The following is an 18,710-nucleotide window of genomic DNA, read 5'->3' on the forward strand; positions in this document are numbered from 1 at the left end:
CAGTCTGAAGGCCGTGGGCTCTCTGGCAGGTTGGCTGGAAGGTCTTTGCTGGGCTGTGCTCTGGGATCACTCTCATGAAATTTCTATCATTCAGGAGAACATGAACGTTCTGTCGCTTGCGGTCTGCTCCTTTTGGGTTTTTCTCCATCAGAAAGGCCAAACGCGGGACTTCCCTGGTGGTCCAGTGGCTAAGACTCTGTGCTCTCAGGGGAACTAGATCCCACATGCTCTGACTAACACCTGGTGAAGCCAAATAGAAATAATAAAATTTAAAAAAAGACCAAATGTCCCTTGTAAAAGTAACTATGAAAAAAATGTATTGAATCACTTAGCTGCCAAGTAACTCAATTCTAGTCTTTTTTGCCACTCACCATTCCAAAGCAGGCTCTGGGTGTTAGGCTTATCTAGAAAGCTGCCTCCCCCACCCCCGATATACACGCCCCCAGTACACTCCCCAACTCCCCCCGGCCCTTTCAAAGACAGGCTGCTCAGCCACAGTTCCTGGGGTTTTCACTGCCATCCTTCACCCTTGTTTACCCCGCTGTTACTACCTGCACCTCACCGTCGGGCAGTGATGGGGACAGGGCTGGGTCTAAAATGATGAACTGGGCCAATTAGCTTTCTCCCTCCTAGGAATTTTAAGTAGGAAATACTAAAGTCATGAGGCAGCTGGCAGAAGCAGCTGTAGCTGGTAAGTCATAAGCTCCAGAAAAACCAGAGAAGCTGGGAGAGGCCCCACGCAAGCTGCAATTATGAGGGAGTTGAAATTATGAGAAAGCGGACGCTTTGAAGTGAAGAAAAGCTAAAGTGTAGAGGGGTGAGGAGGTCAGCTGGTGGGAAAGATGAGACCAGTGGACCAGTGATGCTGATCTGTGGAGAGAGTTGGGGGTCTTGACCTTCCTGCAGCCCTGCTTCTAGTCCCTTCTTTTCCCGAGGTTGCATGGTTCAGCTTTGCTCATATGGGAACATCCTATGGGAACAGCCGCACGCTGTTACTTGAGATGCTGAGTGAGTCTCTGCTCTTTGCAACACAAAGAAGAGAACTAAAATGCTTGGTTTTTTTAAATTAATAGGCTTTATTTCTCAGAGCAGTTTTAGGTTCACAGCACAGAGCTCCTATGTGTCCTTTCATCTGCCTCCTCCGACCCAGTTTCCCCTATTATTCACATCTTGCCTTAATGTTACATTTGTTACAATGATGGCCCATTTGTTACAATGATGAACCAATATGGATACATTATTGTTAACTAAAGTTAATAGCTGAAGTTTGCGTTTACTTTGTTGCATATTTTATGGGTTTGTATCTGCCCTAAGGTTTGTATCCACCTTAGAGTATCATTCAGAATAGTTTTCACTATCCTGAAAGTTCCCTGGTTCCACCTAGCCATCCCTCCCTCCCCGACTCCTGGCAACTGCTGATCTTTCTAATTCCTTTTCCAGAACGTCTTTTTCAGTGCCTTTTGCAGAATATCATATAGTTGGAATCCCACATTATGTATGTAACCTTTTTTCTAACTGGTTTCTTTTACTCAGTAATGCCTTAAAGAGGTTCCTCCAGGCTTGACAGTTTATTTCTTTTTACTGCTGAATAATATTTCATTGAATGATGTACCTGTTTTTCATTTGCTTATTTAAAAAAATTATTTATTTTTTACTATGCTTGGTCTTTGTTGCTGTGTGGGCTTTTTCTAGTTATGGTGAGCAGGGGCTACTCTCTAGTTGCGGTACACGGGCTTCTAATTGCAGTGGTTTCTCTTGTTGCAGAGCTCAGGCTCCAGGATGCACGGGCTTCAGGAGTTTCTGCTTGTGGGCTCTAGAGCACAGGCTCAGTAGTTGTGGTACATGGGATAAGCTGCCCTATGGGCGTGTGGGCTTTTCCTGGACCAGGAATCGAACCTGTATCCCCTGCATTGCAAATGAATGAAGAGGGTGTCCTTGGTGGCTCAGAAGGTGAAGAATCTGCCTGCAATGCAGGGGACCCTGGTTCAATCCCTGAGTTGCAAAGATACCCCGAAGAAGGAGATGGCAACCCATCCCCTGCATTCCAAGTTGGATTCTTAACCCCTGGACCACCAGGGAAGTCCTTCATTTGCTTATTGAAGGACATTCTGAATGCTTCCAAGTTAAAATGCTCTCAAGATGAAAAAGTAAGCAAAGAATTTACTCTGGAAGTTGGAGTACTAGGAGACATTTGGGGCTGAGAGGATCAGGAATGTGGATATTTTGAAATTGAGATGCCTTAAGTGTCAAAGAGAGAGAGGCATTAAAGTGACTGACTCAGAGATGTACAAATTAGACACCAAAGCTGGATGACCGAGGGTGAATTTTGCAGGATTGTGAGTTACTTGCCTGTTTCCTCTGTGTGTATATACGCCTTGGATTGAAAAGACAATGCATTTGGGTGGCTAATAGCAACTGCCACATCAATGTTATAAGATTAAATTCTGATAACCCAAATAATGTGGTAGGATCTAAAATATATTTCCTTTGGCCTCTTCCTTCCAAGGGCCCCTTTGTGATCCACGCCAGCTTTCTTTGTTCACCATTTAGACAAAATAGGGTTTGCAGATAATTTTCAAGTCCCCATTATTATGACCTTATTCTCCCTAGAAAACTACACCTTCCCTCCAAGGTAAACCTAAGGAATTTACCAATAGATGCAGAGGAAATGTTAATCTTGAAATGCAGCTTTCCCCAGAGTGGAATCCACTGGCTCTTTGGCTCTCTCAGTTAACAGTGGACAGCTGTTTACAACAGGAAGTGTGGAATAGCACGAGACGGCAGGCAGACAAAGGAGGAGGATAGCTAATGATCAAACTTGGAATTGGGCCAAGACAACGAAAATCAGCATCTCCTCCCCTTCATTCTTTCACAAAGCCCTGTGTGACTTTTCAATCGCCACACGTGGTCAGAAGTCAGATTTGGGGTTTAGATCTCACCCAAAAGGAATCCCCGAGCCTTCGGACAGCATGCAGTGCTATTGGCTGGCTGAGTGTGACTCAGAGAGGAGCAAGCTCCACTTGTACTCATTCTGGTTGAAAGAAAATTCATCAAGTCAGGAGTTAAATTGAGAACCTTAATTGCTGCCCACGATAAGCCATGTCCAAACAAAGGAAAGAGGTTTCTGATTTTGATCCTTTTTTGGGAGGAAAATCTGTTTCATTTTTGTATGTGTCTGCACGCACGACATGTGCTTCCAGCAATTTGCAATAAGCCTCCAGAAATCACCCACTGCTCCATCTCAGCGGGGGGACTTTCAAAGGCTGCCATGGGTTTCTTGTCCTGAGGAAGGAGGCTGGAGAGGGAGCAAGTCTGGTTCACAGGAGATAATAAAGTACAAACCCACTGTGGGTATGTAAGGTGAGTGCTGAATGCCTGCAGAAAGAGGGGCTGCAACGAGAAAGGAGTAAGTAGCCATTACTGCTGGTGGATGGACCTAAAAAGTACAATGATGTGTGTGTGGAGGTAGCTGAAGCTCATTATTGGCTGGTATCTGTACGACATAAACTTGAAAGGCAGATTCAAAGAAAATGCCTAGAAATGAGCTTCAGTTTGTTACCAGACTGGATAAAGTACCCCAGTTTTGCTTAAGGCATTTTAGGGGAAAATAATTTACTTGTTCTAAAGCTTGAGTACTTCTGGTGAATTATGAAGGCTAGTTACTGGCCATATGTTCAAATAATTTGAATTCTTTAAAAATTATACATGTTTGATATAAAAAGAAAAAAAAAAAAACAGAACAGAGTTGAATGAAGTCAAAAGTCAATCTCCTCTTCCTGCCTCATTTTCCTTCCATGCCTGGTGGATATGTTTCTGGGTGGACAAGTTTCTAGATGTTTTGAAGCAGATACAAAATAGTTATTTTTAGACTACAAATGGAATTATACTTTACATAATTGTTCTGTGACTGGCTTTTTTCATTTAACTCTGAATCGTGGCTACTATTCTTTATTAGTTGTCAGATTTACTACATTCTTTTTGAAAGTTGTAAGGTATTTCATTGTATGTTTGTACCATAATTCATTTAAACATTTTTTGTTGATGGGTGTTGGGCTTTTTTTGGTTTTCACCATTATAAATAATGTTGCAAGTCTTTTATATATATTTTTGTACATTTGTGAAAAATTATTTGTAGAATGGCTTTCTAGAAGCAGAGTCACTGGATCAAAGGGTATGGATATTTATCATTTTCATAGATTGTGCCAAATTGTGTTCTAAAAAATGGAATGATTACATTTTTACCAACAGTGCATCAGAGGGCCTGTTTCCCCACATTCTCATCAATATTTTTGAAGTTAGAAAAAATTCCTAAGAGGTGATTTTAATTTGCTTTTATTTCATTTTGAGTATATGTTTACTGAACACATTTTTTTCTGTGACTTTTTTTTTGCTCAAACACAATATTTTGTGTATGAGCACGAACGTATATCAATGTTTTTCCATTGATTTTTTTTTTTTCTTACAAATTTGAACAAGCTGTTCGTATTCAGGAAGTTAGCCCTGTTGCATAGTGTTGAAAATATTTCCCCTGTTAGCTTGTTTCTTGCAGTGCTATGGTATTTTTTATGCTTTATAGTGATATAAAATATTTATGCAGCAAAATTTATTGATATTTTTTCTTTATGACCTCTGGGCTTCCTTTCATGCTTAGAAAGAACTTCTCCAATTTATGACTGAAAAAAGTTTTAGTATTCCTTTAATACTTTTATTGTTTCATTTTAAAAAATAACAAAATATCTGACATATACAAAAAATGAGCATAACCTATATGTAGGTTATAGAAGACAATAATAAACACAAGTAAACTCAACCTAAGAAATAGTGGTTTAGTGGTTTCAATTTTTACATTTAAAAAATATCCATTTATAATTTAGGGAAAGAGGTTTAGGAATAACAGAAATTTAATTAAAAAAATTCTGTTTTTCTGAGTTGTTTTTGTTTATCCACAGAGCTATCTGATTACTCAACACCATTTATTAAATAACCTCTTTTTCTCCTGGCTTCTTTTAAATAATAGTATTATGTCTGATTTGACTTCTGTATACAAATTAAATCACCTCTACTCATAGTAAGATATATAAAATAACTAACAAAAGTCCTTCTTGATGTTATCAGGTTCAGATAAGTGATCCCTATATTCTAAAGCTTGCCAAAAAGAAAATAAGGAAACTTTTTCTAATTTCATCGTGTGAAAAATAACCTACTAGATATTTGAACTCTTTCACCTTAAGCAAGTTATTTAACTTTCCTAAGCCCCAGTTTCTTGACCTTTAAAATGGAGATACTAATAATACACTTCATGAACTGCTGTCAGGACTAAGTAGGCTAAGAAAGCAACATGCTTTGCCTGGTGCTTGGAACGTAATAAGCTTTCAAACAGTGGTTTAATCGTTGTTCTTATTACAGTGTATTGTTATTACCTTATCATTCTCTAAGTTCCTTGGAAGGAAGCCTGTATTCTGTGACTTTATGGCTGGACTACAATTCTTGCATGGGATTGTTACAGTTAAACAGATCTCGTTGGCTAATTTTTGGCCCAATACAATAATATTATGCTTTATAGCAATGTGGAATTTCAAGACTTTTAAATCTACATTTAAAAAAAAAGAAGTGAAAATGATGTCAGTCCCTTTCAGATTTCGAGAACCTCTCTCTTCCCTGCTGAATGGCCCTGCAGGATCCTCTGGGTATCCTCTTAGAACCATTGTCCATTCCTCCACTACAGAGCTGAACATTTATTAGAAATCGTGCTGCTGTAAATGTAGACTTTGATGGCAAGCGAAGCCATCTAACTAACGCACTTTACTTTTCATCATTTCCAAACTGATGTGGAATAGTTCCATCTGTATCTAGGTGGTTGAGAACTGTTTATCAAATTTATGATGTTGTAAAATTCAGTTCTCACATTATTAGAGATATGGTGGTATTAACTAGTTTCCCCATTTCATAGCTGGAATTGCAGCAGAAAGGAATTTTCCTGCTGAAAGTTACTCTGAAAGGTAGTGATAAAGACACATTTGATTTTAGATGTCTGGGTCACCATCAAATAGTATCTATTAGTCCTATTATTTTTTAAACTGTTGGATGTGGAAATTGCAACCTGAATAGATATTGCAAAGAGAAAATTATCAGTTTATTTGAAAGTGATGAGTGAATTATTTTGTGCTATGTTCTATCCCTTAATTATTCTATTATATACAGATCTGAGCTCCTTCAGGAAGAGTGTATGATATAAGGACCAATAAACATTTCAGTGTATTAACAAACCAACAATAGGTTGATGATTCACCCTGGATTCTTGCCAGGGTCTGTGAAAGAACTCAATAAGCATGATATGCATTTCAAAAACTGCTAATCATAATTAAAAATTCCAAACCCCTCAATCCTATAAATTATATTAAATGGAATCTGAACGTTTGGCCTGCCCCGCAATTCCCTTATAGCAGTGGAGACCCTGTGATTATCAGTTTTTGGGAAAGTGGGACACAATATTTCTCAAAGAAAAGGTGATACTTGGATTTTTTTCCCTGTTTTTAGATTTTATTTTTCAAACTTACGGCCTAGAGTTGTGTACACTCCTCGCTTTCCGAAATCTCCTCTGTGTCTGTGTCCCTTCTTTTTCCTTGATGAGACTTTCTTTTCAGGCTTGCTATTTTTATAGTTTTTTTTTTCATACTAGCAGTGCAATCTACCAATTTCTTTTTTCTTCTAAATAGTCTTTTGCCAAAGACTTATTCTGAAGACGTAAATGCGCATCAGAATTTCGAGTCTTGGAGCGAATCTTTCGAACCCACTCCGGATCTCCCAGGGATATGAATTCGCGTTTTAAGTGGCTGAAAAAGCAAACCGTGACCCTGGTAATAACAGGAGCAACTGGACTCCGGCCACCCCGGCCCCTGGGACCTGCCCGCTGCGCGCCTCGGCCCGCGACCCGCACAAAGACGCAGCCAGCGGGGAGATCAGCCCACGGCCCAGCCGTCGCCTGGAGCGCGCGCTCGAGCCTGGCCGCCGCGTCGCAGGGGCTCGGCCGCTCCCCTCCTTCTCTTCTGCTCATTTTATTAGAAATTAAAAAAAAAAAAAAAAAAAGAGAGAGAGAGAGAGAGAGAGAGAGAGAGAGAGATAAAAAGCTCAAAGAAGTCCCGCCCCTCTCCCCGCCCTCCGCCTCCCATTGGCGAGGCCTCCTTGCGCGTCACTCCAGGTCGCGCCAATGGCAGGGCGCGATACTGCGAGGTGGGCCGGACCCGAGCGCGGAGTGGGCGGTGGGTCGGTGCAGCAGCCCCGCAGCGGCTCGGCCACCATCGCCGAGGCGCCGCTGCTCCCACAGACGCTCGCGAGCCGCCCCCCGCGCTCCCAGCCTCCTCTTCTTCCCGCACGCCCGAGACGCTCGCCCGGCTCGGGTCTAGCTCCCGCCTCCGCCTCCCCGCTCCTCTCCCCTCGTTCGCCTCCCACATTGTCTCTGCCTCGTTTTCTCTCCTAGTTGAGAGGGGAAAAAAAAAAAAATCACCATCATCCTCCGGGAGCCCCCTCGCCCTCAGAAAAACTAAACCAGACATGAGCCTGGGCTCTCGCTCCTGAAGGACTGGCCGAGCGCAGAGGCTGGTGGGGCCCGCACGAAAGGTCACGGGAGGGAAGCCCCCGTAGCCCCTGGCTCTGTTCCCGCGGCCGGCTCGCCCTCGGCCCGAGTCCGGCGGCCCCAGCCCCGCGGGCCTGCAGCCCCGTCCCCCCACTTTCCCGGGAGCCGGCCGAACACACCTCCATTGATGGTGTAGCGCATCCGGGGGAGGTGAGTCTCCGAGTGGCCCGCGCGCGGCGTCTGCCTGCAGTTGTGGCCCCTCGTCCTGGGCGCGGGGGTGGGGCGGGCCCGAGGAGTCGGCTTGGAAGCCAGGGTCCCGGGTGGGGGCCGCGCATGGCGGGGCAGGCGGGAATCAAGGGCCGGGGCCGCTCGACCCTGTGCCGGCCAGGTAACTGTCTCTTTCGCCTGCTGACCCCGGCTCTTTCTTTGCTTCTCGGTCTTGCTCTGTTTTGACTTGTCTGAGGTTAAACTCTTTCATGTGACTAAAATCGTGGGCTGAACTGGGGGCGGGGGCGAGGAGGGAGGAAGTCCAGGACCGAAACTGCGAATTTCTTGAATGTTTGAGGATTTGGGGGGTCGTGAGGGGTAGGAGGACTTAAAGTATCATTTTCCCATTAGGGGAAGATTCTTTGTGTTTGAAATCTCTAATTCTCTGCGTGCTGCTTGAATTTTAAAACTAAAATTCACTTGCAGTAGAAAAAGATTCTTATCCTGTTTTAGTTTGTCTCTCTGAAGGAGAGTGGCTTTCATGTTTATTAGTAGTAGTAGTTTTTTTTTTTTAAGCTTTTGGAAAGAAGAAAAAGTAGTTTTACATAGATTGTGTGTGTGTGTAGGGAGGGGGAAAGCATTGCAGGTTTCCTTTGCTTTGAAACTGGTTTGTTTGAGAAGTTGTTGAAAGGAAAACAAAATGATTCATTGTTGAATTGTCATTTTCTTCTGCCTCTTTTCCAAGGTTTGCTTACAATTTTTCTGGATTACAGACTTCAAACATTGATTTAAGCAGAATGTGTCCTTGAGAAACTGGGCGCTTTAAATGTTTCAGTATGTGTTACTATTTTGAGGTACATTTAGAAAGTAGTTTTGTATGAATCCTGAAATAGCTTTCTCCAAAGCAATTTTTTAAACACTAGAAAGATAACTAGTAAAAGGGTAACTCACAGTGAATTGCAAAACAAACATTGTAACACAAGATTAATGCAGTTCTATGTTTAAGATTTGAAACAATTTTGATAATTACTTTCCATTTAAAGTGAGACCTTTTTGTCTGTTGTACCCTGGTGTCTTTCGGCTCAGTCTGTTGGGGGAGGGGAGAGAGGACGGATCTAGACAGTAATAAAATCATCTTTGAGTAGCTGTTGCCTTTCCTGGATCTGATTGCTGAGTTAATTCCACCGTAAATTATAAACCAGTTTTGATTTCGTTGGCCTGGGCTGGATAGAAAGCTGGCTTCCAGCTCTCCCTGTTGTTGTTGAGGTCGAAGGGAAAAGAGGCAGACACACACACACACATACACACACACAGACACAATACCAGGCAGAGGGCTCATTGTTCTTCCATACACACATTCATTCTCTCTCTCTCCTGTATTTGGGACTAGGTTTGCACAGACAAACACGGCTCTTTTGGGGAGAGGGGAGAGGAGATGGGGGAAGGGTGGGTGCTTTTCTTCTTCAGCTTTCTCTCACCTATCTCCTGTCTGGCCTTTTTTTTTTTTCTTTTTTTTTTTATCGCAGCCTTGTAAGAGGGAGAAGAGTATGTCGGAAACTAAAGGACACTCAAAAACATGTTCAGAGACGCCTCTTACCCACCGCCCTTTCTTTCCTTTGCAGCCTTGGTTTCAACTGCTCTCTCTTTTTGTGTCTGTAAAGATAAAATCCCTTATTATATGTCGTGGCCTTATAGTCAGTGTTTGAATTCCTCATTGCCCCTGACTTTGCTGGGGACAGTGATTTGTTCAGTCGACTGTTACTGTAGTGACTGTGACCAGGGTCATCTTTTCTAGGTAGAAGTAGATTGTCTCAGGTAAGATAATAAAGATTGTCTTTGAGGTTAATAGTTAACAAAGTGTGTTATGTTTTGATGTATTCGTGATCTGAAGGTTTGATAGCTAGTGAGCTATCACTGTGTATTGGTTTGTAAATAGGGGTTATAAGAAAAGATCTGGTTTTCTGCTTCGGGGGCTAATGTAGAAGCTTCTTGGAACACTGGACAGGGAATAGGCTGATAAGAGTTCAGCTGGGTTAAACCAGCTCTGGGCCAAGGATGCAGGTTGGTGTGAATTAGATGGGTGCAAAATAGCACCTTCTACTGGTTAATTGCCTTGAAGGATCCAGAGGAAGAGGATGGGGGAGGGGATTAACGGCTGAGGCCTAATGATTTTCTTTTGAACACAGTTGTAGTGCCTTCCTGCAAATGCCACTTCCCCGAGCTGCTCATACAGATGCCCTCTGACAGGGATGGCTGCATTGAGACTTTTTCCACTATTGGCTGCCTTGACATTAATTTGCTCTATTATTAGAAGTATTTATGCATTGTGACTTCCAAGGACTCCCTGTCTTTTATGAGAAATGCAATTTGTCTTGAAATATTTTTTTAAAAAAGGAGTTGCTTTGTATTCTTGGTATTGGAAGCTCTACATAATTAACAGTCTTTAAAAAAGTTTTCAGTATCATTAGTAAAAGGTCAAGTAGACCTAGCCTACGGAAAAGAAAAATCCCAGCCCTGGACCCAGAGGTTTTCCTCAGAGATTTAATGAAAGAGGTGGGTGGGTGGGGATGGAAGGGTAGGAGAGGAACTCACTGAAATCAGCAGTTTTTCTTATGTAATAGTGTGACATGTCAGTAGTGTTTCCAGCAGTCATATAAACATAAATAAAATTACATCTGTTAGGTTAACTTATTCTATGGGTTAGAGTAAAAAAGAAAAAACAGAGTCAAGAGAAAATGGGAAATAAGTGTACAGATTAGCACAGAAGGCCAAACTCCTGCTCAGAGGCTCTAAGCCAAGGTGTAGTTTCAGAGATAATCTGCTTGATAAATGCCTCAGAGAATTTTTATCATTGCACATCCTACCCATTTCAATTGTTTTAAACAAAGTGAACTGGTAGAGAAGTTTGCCGTGGCAAGGGTGACTCGGTGTAAGATAAACATCTTCTGTTCCAAACTGGCTGCTCTTAGGAATGTGATTTCTGACTCATTTTGCTTTCAAAGCTTAGAGTGTAATCTCTAAAGGTGTGGATCTTTCACGGTGAAATGTGAACAGGTCAAATGTATTATTTATTCAGCAGTGATAGAGTCAGGTAATTTCAGTCCAATATGTTCTCTGCCAGTGTTTTATTGCAAGGTAACTAGAGTAACAGAACCAATTCACAACAAAAATGTAATCGAAATCAAGAAATAAATGCATCAGTTATTTTCTGAACTTTGATTTATTGTTTAGGCCAAAAGTTTTAAAAAAGTGAGACAGTAATCACTGTCAGGTCCTGCAGCAATTCTTTGTAATAGTGAACAGAAATGTGCCAGGTCCTGTAAACACACACACACACACGTACAAGAATATGACTTGTGCCCTTCTAAAAACCAGCGTATGTTGAGTATTACTATGGATTTAGTAAGGACCCTTTGCTTTTAAAATTGGTTTTGACTCTTTGACATCATGTTCAAATTTCAATAATCATAAAAAATTAAGTAGTAAAATAAGCTGTATATGCCAAATTCTTTGAGGAATTTTGTGCTCTTCTACTTACTCCTCTTGGCAGTTTCTTTTGCAGTTGATTTGAAGGTTAAGATAGCAGAAAATTCAAGTCACTAGTGTAACATAGCTGTGAACTTCATCACACACACACATATATACCCTCAAACAATGCACCATTGTCTGAGATAATCAGTTTCTGATAATGCTTTTCATCAGCATTATCACAGGGCTTTTCGACAACCAGGAATTTCTCTCGAATCATAGTTAAGTGGTCATTAATTATTGATAGCTTGGCAATTATTCCGTATTTGTAGCTCTGCTTGTCCTCTCTGAGTGTGATTGGGGAGCTTGTTGGCGTGTGCTTAGTTTCTTGCCTAATAGAGTTTGAGTGTTTTTTTAAAGAATAAAGAGAAAATGCTTAAGTTTGCTTAAGTCACTTTCATGAACATTTGGTCACAAATAACTCAAACATGCTGAAATACAAAATATATGTACTAGACTGGATTTTGTTTGGAATTATGATTCGTATTACTCGTTGGTTTGGCAAGTAATGTAAGACGTAATATGGGTCTGTATATTAGGTAACTAGGTCAATAGAACTGCTAATACTGTGTAAGGTTTTTTGGGTAAGGTGACCTGTTTGTGCCAGTGTAAAATTGTTTCTATTTGGTAAAATCTGCCAGTGTGTCAGCAGCATACCTCACTGTGGACTGTTTCCTTATATGGTTACGTTACAAAATGATACGACCTCTAATTCATAGATCACTTGGTATTTGAGGAATCTTTACTGCTTATTTGTCTTGGGCTTTTGCATCAGAAGTAGAAGCCGTGGGTCATGCCCTGATTTTAAACTAGTTATACATATGATTTACTGTAAGGGTTTAGGACGAGGAACAGGAAGTCTTCCAGGTCATTCTCACGTATTAGGCAGAAGTGGAACAGAAATGTGAACCGTGAGGGCCAGGCCTAACAGAAGCACCTCAGGTTCAGATGGGCCTTGTGAATGCTGAGCACTGTTAGGAGTGCGGATATTGGCTAGCTTTCGTGACCAGATGACCTCGCTGCCTTCTTAGTGGGAAGAGTTTGTTGGCCATATACCCTACTTCAGGGCAGTGTGTAGCTGTCCAGACTCTGTAGCATAAGGACACCCCTCAGGAGAGGGCAGTATTTACACCATGGGCTGGACTAACCTGGAGCAGAGCTTGTGAGCAAACACGGCCACACAGCATCCCTGGACAGCATGGAGAGCCCCTCCTGCAGAAACCCACTGGAGCACACACGCTTGGCGGAGCACGCGTGTGTCTGCTCATTAACACCTGCAGTGTCCAGCGGTTCCCAGAGGCCTGATTCCTGATGCGTTTACTCCTGGGGGTGGGAAGCGGGAGCGGGTGGTACGGTGGTGGCACTTACTGTGTATGTTGAGTGTGAGCCGGCGGGAGTGTGGGCATGTGTCTACATGTGTGTTCGAAGAAACTGCTGGGGAGGCCGTGAAAACCTAGCCCCCTGGGAGAACCTGGCTCCCCTGGGGAAGTGTGTCCTTACTGGACACAGTACGTAATGGAACCTGGCTCCATTCCTCGTGGGATGGGGAGGCTCTGGCCACTGATTTAAAAACATGTTTGATGTATGAAAACCTCATTCCAGTGAATTTAAACTAGATGCTCCTTGTTAAAGCCAGAGACCATGTTGCTCCTGCCCATTCCCTTTCCTTCCTCTCTCCCGTCTTTCTCGGTGGGTCACTGAACGTGGCTGACGGGTGTCGTCCGGCTGCTCTGGCTGGGCCACCGCAGAAGATTGTTCAGGTTGAACAGTAACATACTAGCTTAGAGTTTCTACCAAAAGAAGGCGTTCCTTTTCTGCACAAGGCACTAAACTGCCAGAGCTGACCCACCTAATCCTCTGCTCTTCACTCAGCTGTTTTATCTCTGGTTCCTTTGTGTCTGTGTCTCTGCTTCCACCTCCACTAAGGACTCTCAATATATTCAGTTTCCCAGGAAAGAAGATCTGATAGGTTGTAAGTTACCATTACTATTGATAGAGGGTTTGGGGCCAGACCACCTCTTCAGCTACCCACTTGCCTTCTAGTTGGTAGAGTGCTCACCCTTCACCCCAGCTGTTAGAAGCTGAGGTTATGGGAGGCATTCTGAATGGTGGCCTGTGCAAAGGGAAATTGTTTCTTCTGGTTTTTTCCTATCACGTTTTTTCCATATTCATTTTCCCTGACATCTGGTACAGCTGTTGTTGCTTTTGGTAGCTTATCTAACAGTTTATTTTGCTTTAAGAAGCTCTACCGAGTCATAGCTGGTAGTCAGTCACACTCTTTCAGCTGAGATCATTTCATTGCATTTATCTTTTTTAAAAATTTCCTGTTAATCTACCCATCTACCTAGCTGCCTGCCCAAATTGGTGTTTCCCCAACTGTAGTCATGACATATTAATATGTTGCAAGTATTTTAAGTTTTCTGAGGTCACATAGATTTATAATGCATATTAGCACTCTGAAGCCTTAAAAAACAGGACTGTGGTATGTAAAAGGTTTTTTCTTTTTCTCCCCTCTTCCCTGAAGAATAACTATCATGTTTTAATGAGAACCAATAGTCTGTAGAACAGTTTGAGAAACACATGTAAAGCTAATCCTTTGTTAATCAGGTGGCTTGTCCTTTTTTCCTTAATAATGAAGTAAATTCTGGGTGTTACTGTTATGCCTTCCTGCTCTGTACTGTGTTTCTTCAAGCAAGTTTTGCACTCTAGTACTTCCAAGGGTACCACATAACTGCTGTTTCCACCTTATACAGTTGTCATTCTGGAGTTATTTTTGATTGTTGTATCTGTTATTCCTCATCCCATCTTTTAATTGGATCAAATCAATATTTTTCTTTTTTAACTCTGCTCCAATAACTGAACTCTTATTCAAGATATATCACTTTTTTTTTGGACAACTGCTTATGCTTATAAGCATAAGCACTGGCAAGACTCTCCTAACAAATAATAAACAAAAACAGGTACTTAACTATGTAGTTCGCTGAGGTAAGCCTTACAATACGTGTACATTTTACACGTGTACATCTTTACATGTAAAGATGAAGAGAACAGCCTTCTAGAAATTTTCTCTATACTGGCCATTGGTGTATACTGTATACTGTTAGAAGTTAAGATAGTGTTTTAGGGGATAAACAGCAAGATCCTACTATATAGTATAGGGAACTAACTGTGTTCAGTATCCTGTGATAAACCATAATGGAGGGCTTTCCTAATGGTCCAGTGGTTAAGAACGCTTCTGCTAATGCAGGGGACATGGGTTTGATCCCTGTTCTGGGAAGATCTACCTGCTGCAGAGCAACTAAGCCCATGTGCCACGACTACTGAGCCCCTCCCTGGAGCCTGCGCTCTGCAGCAAGAGAAGCCAGCACAGTGATGAGCCTGCACGCTGCAACCAGAGAAAGCTCGTTTGTGCAGCAGCGAAGAACAGCACAGCCAGAAAACAAACAAACAAGAAAAAAACACTTTAAAACTGTAATGGAAGAGAATGTGAATAAGAATATGTGTGTGTGTGTATGTATATATGTAGGAAGAGAATGTGAATAAGAATATGTGTGTGTGTGTATGTATATATGTAACAGAATCACTTTGTTGTGCAGCAGAACTTAGCAAAATATTGCAGATCATACCTCAATAAAATAAGTTTAAAAAAGGATAAATGTTTTAGAGACACACAGTCCTATTGGGTTGTATTAGTTATGTGTTGTTGCGTAGCAGATTACCTCAAAACTTGGTGACAGCACAGTAAAATTTATCCTCTCACAGTTTCTGTGGTTGGTTGTCTGGAAGTGGCTTAGCAGTTTTGGCCCAGAGGTCTCTCCTGAGATGGCAGCTGGTGCCGCTGTATCTGAAGGCTTGACTGGGGCTGGAGGCTCTGCGTCCAGGTGGCTCACACACTCGGCTATAGGCAGAAAGGCCTGCAGGGAGCCTCGGTTGCTTGCCGCAGGGACCTTTCCATATGGTTACTTGGGTGACTGCATTGCACGGCATTTGGCTTCCCCCAGAAAGAGGGGAGGGAAGGAGGAGCAAGGAAGCAAGAAGGAGGTTTTTTATGACCTGGTCTCAGAAGTCACAGGGCTTCCCAGATGGCACTAGTGGTAAAGAACCTCCTTGCCATGGGTGTACATGTGTTCCCCATCCTGATCTTCCCTCACACGTGTACACCCATGGCTGATTCATGTGAATGTATGGCAAGACCCACAATATTGTAAATTAGCCTCCAATAAAAATAAAAATAAAATAGGGCAACATATGGTGATTAATAAAGCAAGTAAGCATTTAAAAAAAAAAAAAAAGGAACCTTCTTCCCAACGCAGGAGATGCAATAGACTTGAGTTCAGTCCCTGGGTGGGGAAGATCCTCTGGAGGAGGACATGGCAAGCCACTCCAGTATTTTTACCTGGAGAATCCCACGGACAGAGGAGCCTGGTGGGCTACAGTCCACAGGATCACAGAGTCGGACACAACTGAAGTGACTTAGTACACAGCACTCAGAAGTCACCCACTGTCACTTCCATCATATTCTGTTAGTTAGAATCAAGTCACTGAGTCTAACCTACTGGCAAAGAGAAGGGAATTAAGTTCAGTTCTTGAAGGGAGGAGTATCAAATAATGTGTAGATTTTAAAACTGCCACAGGCGTTCAAAGGAGAGAGAGGTAGAAGATTAAAAAAATGTTTCCCCTTTGATTAGTTATCTTCAAGCAGTGCTTTACTTAAACTAGCAGGTAGTTGCTGGTTCTAAGACAAGAGTGATGTCACCATAACCTCACATTATTCATCTTCTTCCGTTGCCTTTGCTGAGATATCATTGATTTCCTACCTTTCTGTTGTTCTTACATGACATTTTATCTATTTCAGTTAAAACTGTGCTTTGGACACACTGCCTTAAGTTGCTTTGGTTTGGCTACTCATATTTCCCACCAGTTAAGTACCTTCAGTTCTTTAGCCTTGCCACTCCTTTTATCACTTCATAGTGCATACTGTTGGCATTTATATCATATTGTTAATCATATTTTTTCTATTAGATTGTAAACCCCTGGAAGACAGAAGGCTTTCCTTTGACTACGCCAGTGTGTATACTCATGTGGAGAATTGGATGTATTCTAAAATACGTATTTCATTGTGTTTTAAGATGCCATCAGTAGTAAGATGCACCGTATTTTATGTACCTCTAAGAAGGAAAATAATGCTGGCAATTAAACTGTGTAAGACCTGTCCCAGTTCTAATGATACACAAATGTAAAAACATTGTGCACCTTAGAATTATTGAAATATGGTCATCTGTTCAGGCCATCATTCTTTTCATAACTGTGTATTCCTTGGGAAGCATTTCTGAACTCAGATTTAGAGCACATTATTTCCTCCCATTGGAATGGTGTTAGAGGTGGTGTTCCTGCCTGAAGAGTTAGCATGAAAAACTTAGCTATGACCAACAGTACATTAATAACAGATGCTACCAGGGCTTCCCTGGTGGCTCAGTGGTAAAGAATCCACCTGCCAATGCAGGAGACATGGGTTTGATTCCTGGTCCAGGAGTAGCCCACATGCCCTGGGCCACAGCTGTTGAACCTGTGCTTTAGAGCCTAGGAACTGCAACTACTGAGCCCATGAACTGCAACTACTGAAGCCCACTGATCTGGAGCTGGTGCGCTGCAACAAGAGAAGCCACTGCAGTGAAAAGCTTATGCAGCACAACTAGAGAGAGCAGCCCCTGCTCGCCACAACTAGAGAAAAGCCTGCATAGCCATGAAGACCCAGCACCGCCAAAAATTAAATAAGTAAAGCAAACAAACAAAACGGATGTTACCATAAACCTGTAGTCATTGTAGTTCTAGTTCCCATAGAGCAGGTAGAACTAGCATATATTTTGATTTGTAATGTGCTATATATGTGTGTGTGTGTGTAGTATAAATACACCACTTTACTTCATTATCAATTTGAATTAAATTGTCACCTTTATCTTAAATATTGGTGTTCCTCATGATTCTGTACATTAACTCCTCCCTCAGCGCTGTCTTCCAGAGTGTCCTCATTCTACCTCATGCTTCCAACCTGCAGTTTTATAAATGCAGCCCTGATCTCTTTTCTGAGATCCACACTCATGTTGCACTCTGTCTCCTTGGATGTTTTCTGGGCACTGAGCCTCAACATTTACCAATCTGTATTTGTCCATCCTTGTACTGTTGCAACAAAGTAGTTAAGAACTCTAGACTCAATTCCCAGCCTACTGCTTATTATCTCTGGCTGTAGGCAAGTTGCTTACCTTTCTGTGGCTCAATCCTCATCTGTAATGAGAGGGTAATAATAGTACTCATGTTTATTTTGAGGATCAATGTAATTAATACATATAAAGTGTTTAAAATGCCTCTGGTAAATAGTAGTGAAAGTGTTAATCACTCAGTCATGTCTGACTCTTTGTGAGCCCATGAACTGTAGCCCTCCAGGCTCCTCTATCCATGGAGTTCTCCAGGCAGGAATACTGGAGTGATTCCCTTCTCCAGGGAATCTTCCCAACCCAGGGATCAAACCTGGGTCTCCCACATTGCAGGCAGATTCTTTACTGTCTGAGCCACCAGGGAAACCCCCTGGTAAATAAGAAGTGATCTGTAAATATTACCTATTTTAAAAAAATTGTTACTGTCATCATTGTTATCCATAGGTCTAGTTTTTGACTGTGTTCCCTTTCTTCATCTGCAGCTCTCGACAGCGAGGAGATCATGTGGGAGCAATGGGTTCAAATAAGCTCTAAGTTAGCAACTGTCACGTTTTTACTATTCCTTGAATATAGGAAATGCTACAGAACAGGACATGATTAAATACAAAGTGAATGACCCAGACCATAGAGTAATGGTGAGGTTTGGCGTGTTAATGAGTAAACTGATGTCATAGCTTAGCTGTCCTTCTTTCTAGTGATGTTCCTAAAGGAACTTTATGTAAGTAGAACAATGGCAAGTGGGAGATTCAGCATATTATTTTATTATTAATTGCGCTTTTGGTCAAAATACCAGTAGAGAGCTATTCTGGTAAACTGGGATGTGTATTGCTAAAACTTAAAGCCTAGGCAAGGGGTCTCCCTTCCTCCTAAATCTGACCTGCTTTCTCCTATGGCTGCGAAGACCCAAACATTAGTCTTTTAGGACTTGTAGGAGAGAAATAAGCAAGAGCAAGATCACCATCCCTAGTGTATATATGTGTGTGACCTTTAATCTGCAGTTAATATTCAGACACATAAACAAGTCTGATCAGTGTTTTGAACTGTGACCCGATCAGATTGGCATCTTGTGGGCCCAGCTTCAGCTCTCTGGTGAGCTTGGCCTGAGGTTGTCTGTCTAGCAGCCCTACATTCTGACTTTTCTTAGGTTAGCCCCTGGGTCCTGGGGAAAGGTGCAAAGTAGTTTTCTAATT

At 42.1% G+C, this 18,710-nt stretch overlaps 2 protein-coding genes across 5 annotated transcripts in view; one reads left to right on the forward strand and one right to left on the reverse strand.

Annotated features, from left to right (window-relative positions):
• CA6 (carbonic anhydrase 6) overlaps positions 1-8,072 on the reverse strand; it is a 165,008-nt gene extending 156,936 nt beyond the window's left edge. For both annotated transcript variants that reach the window (XM_065935826.1, XM_065935824.1), the window contains exon 1: positions 7,753-8,072. The gene's annotated coding sequence lies outside the window, so the exon portion shown is untranslated. The remainder of the gene's footprint in view (positions 1-7,752) is intronic.
• RERE (arginine-glutamic acid dipeptide repeats) overlaps positions 7,229-18,710 on the forward strand; it is a 407,198-nt gene continuing 395,716 nt past the window's right edge. For 2 of the 3 annotated variants that reach the window (XM_065935819.1, XM_065935820.1), the window contains exon 1: positions 7,230-7,783. The gene's annotated coding sequence lies outside the window, so the exon portion shown is untranslated. Of the gene's footprint in view, positions 7,784-18,710 lie in introns of all 3 variants that reach the window. The other variant, XM_065935816.1, reaches the window with a different exon arrangement.

This window comes from Muntiacus reevesi, chromosome 5 (assembly GCF_963930625.1).
Source record: "Muntiacus reevesi chromosome 5, mMunRee1.1, whole genome shotgun sequence".
NCBI classification, from domain to species: Eukaryota; Metazoa; Chordata; class Mammalia; order Artiodactyla; family Cervidae; genus Muntiacus; species Muntiacus reevesi.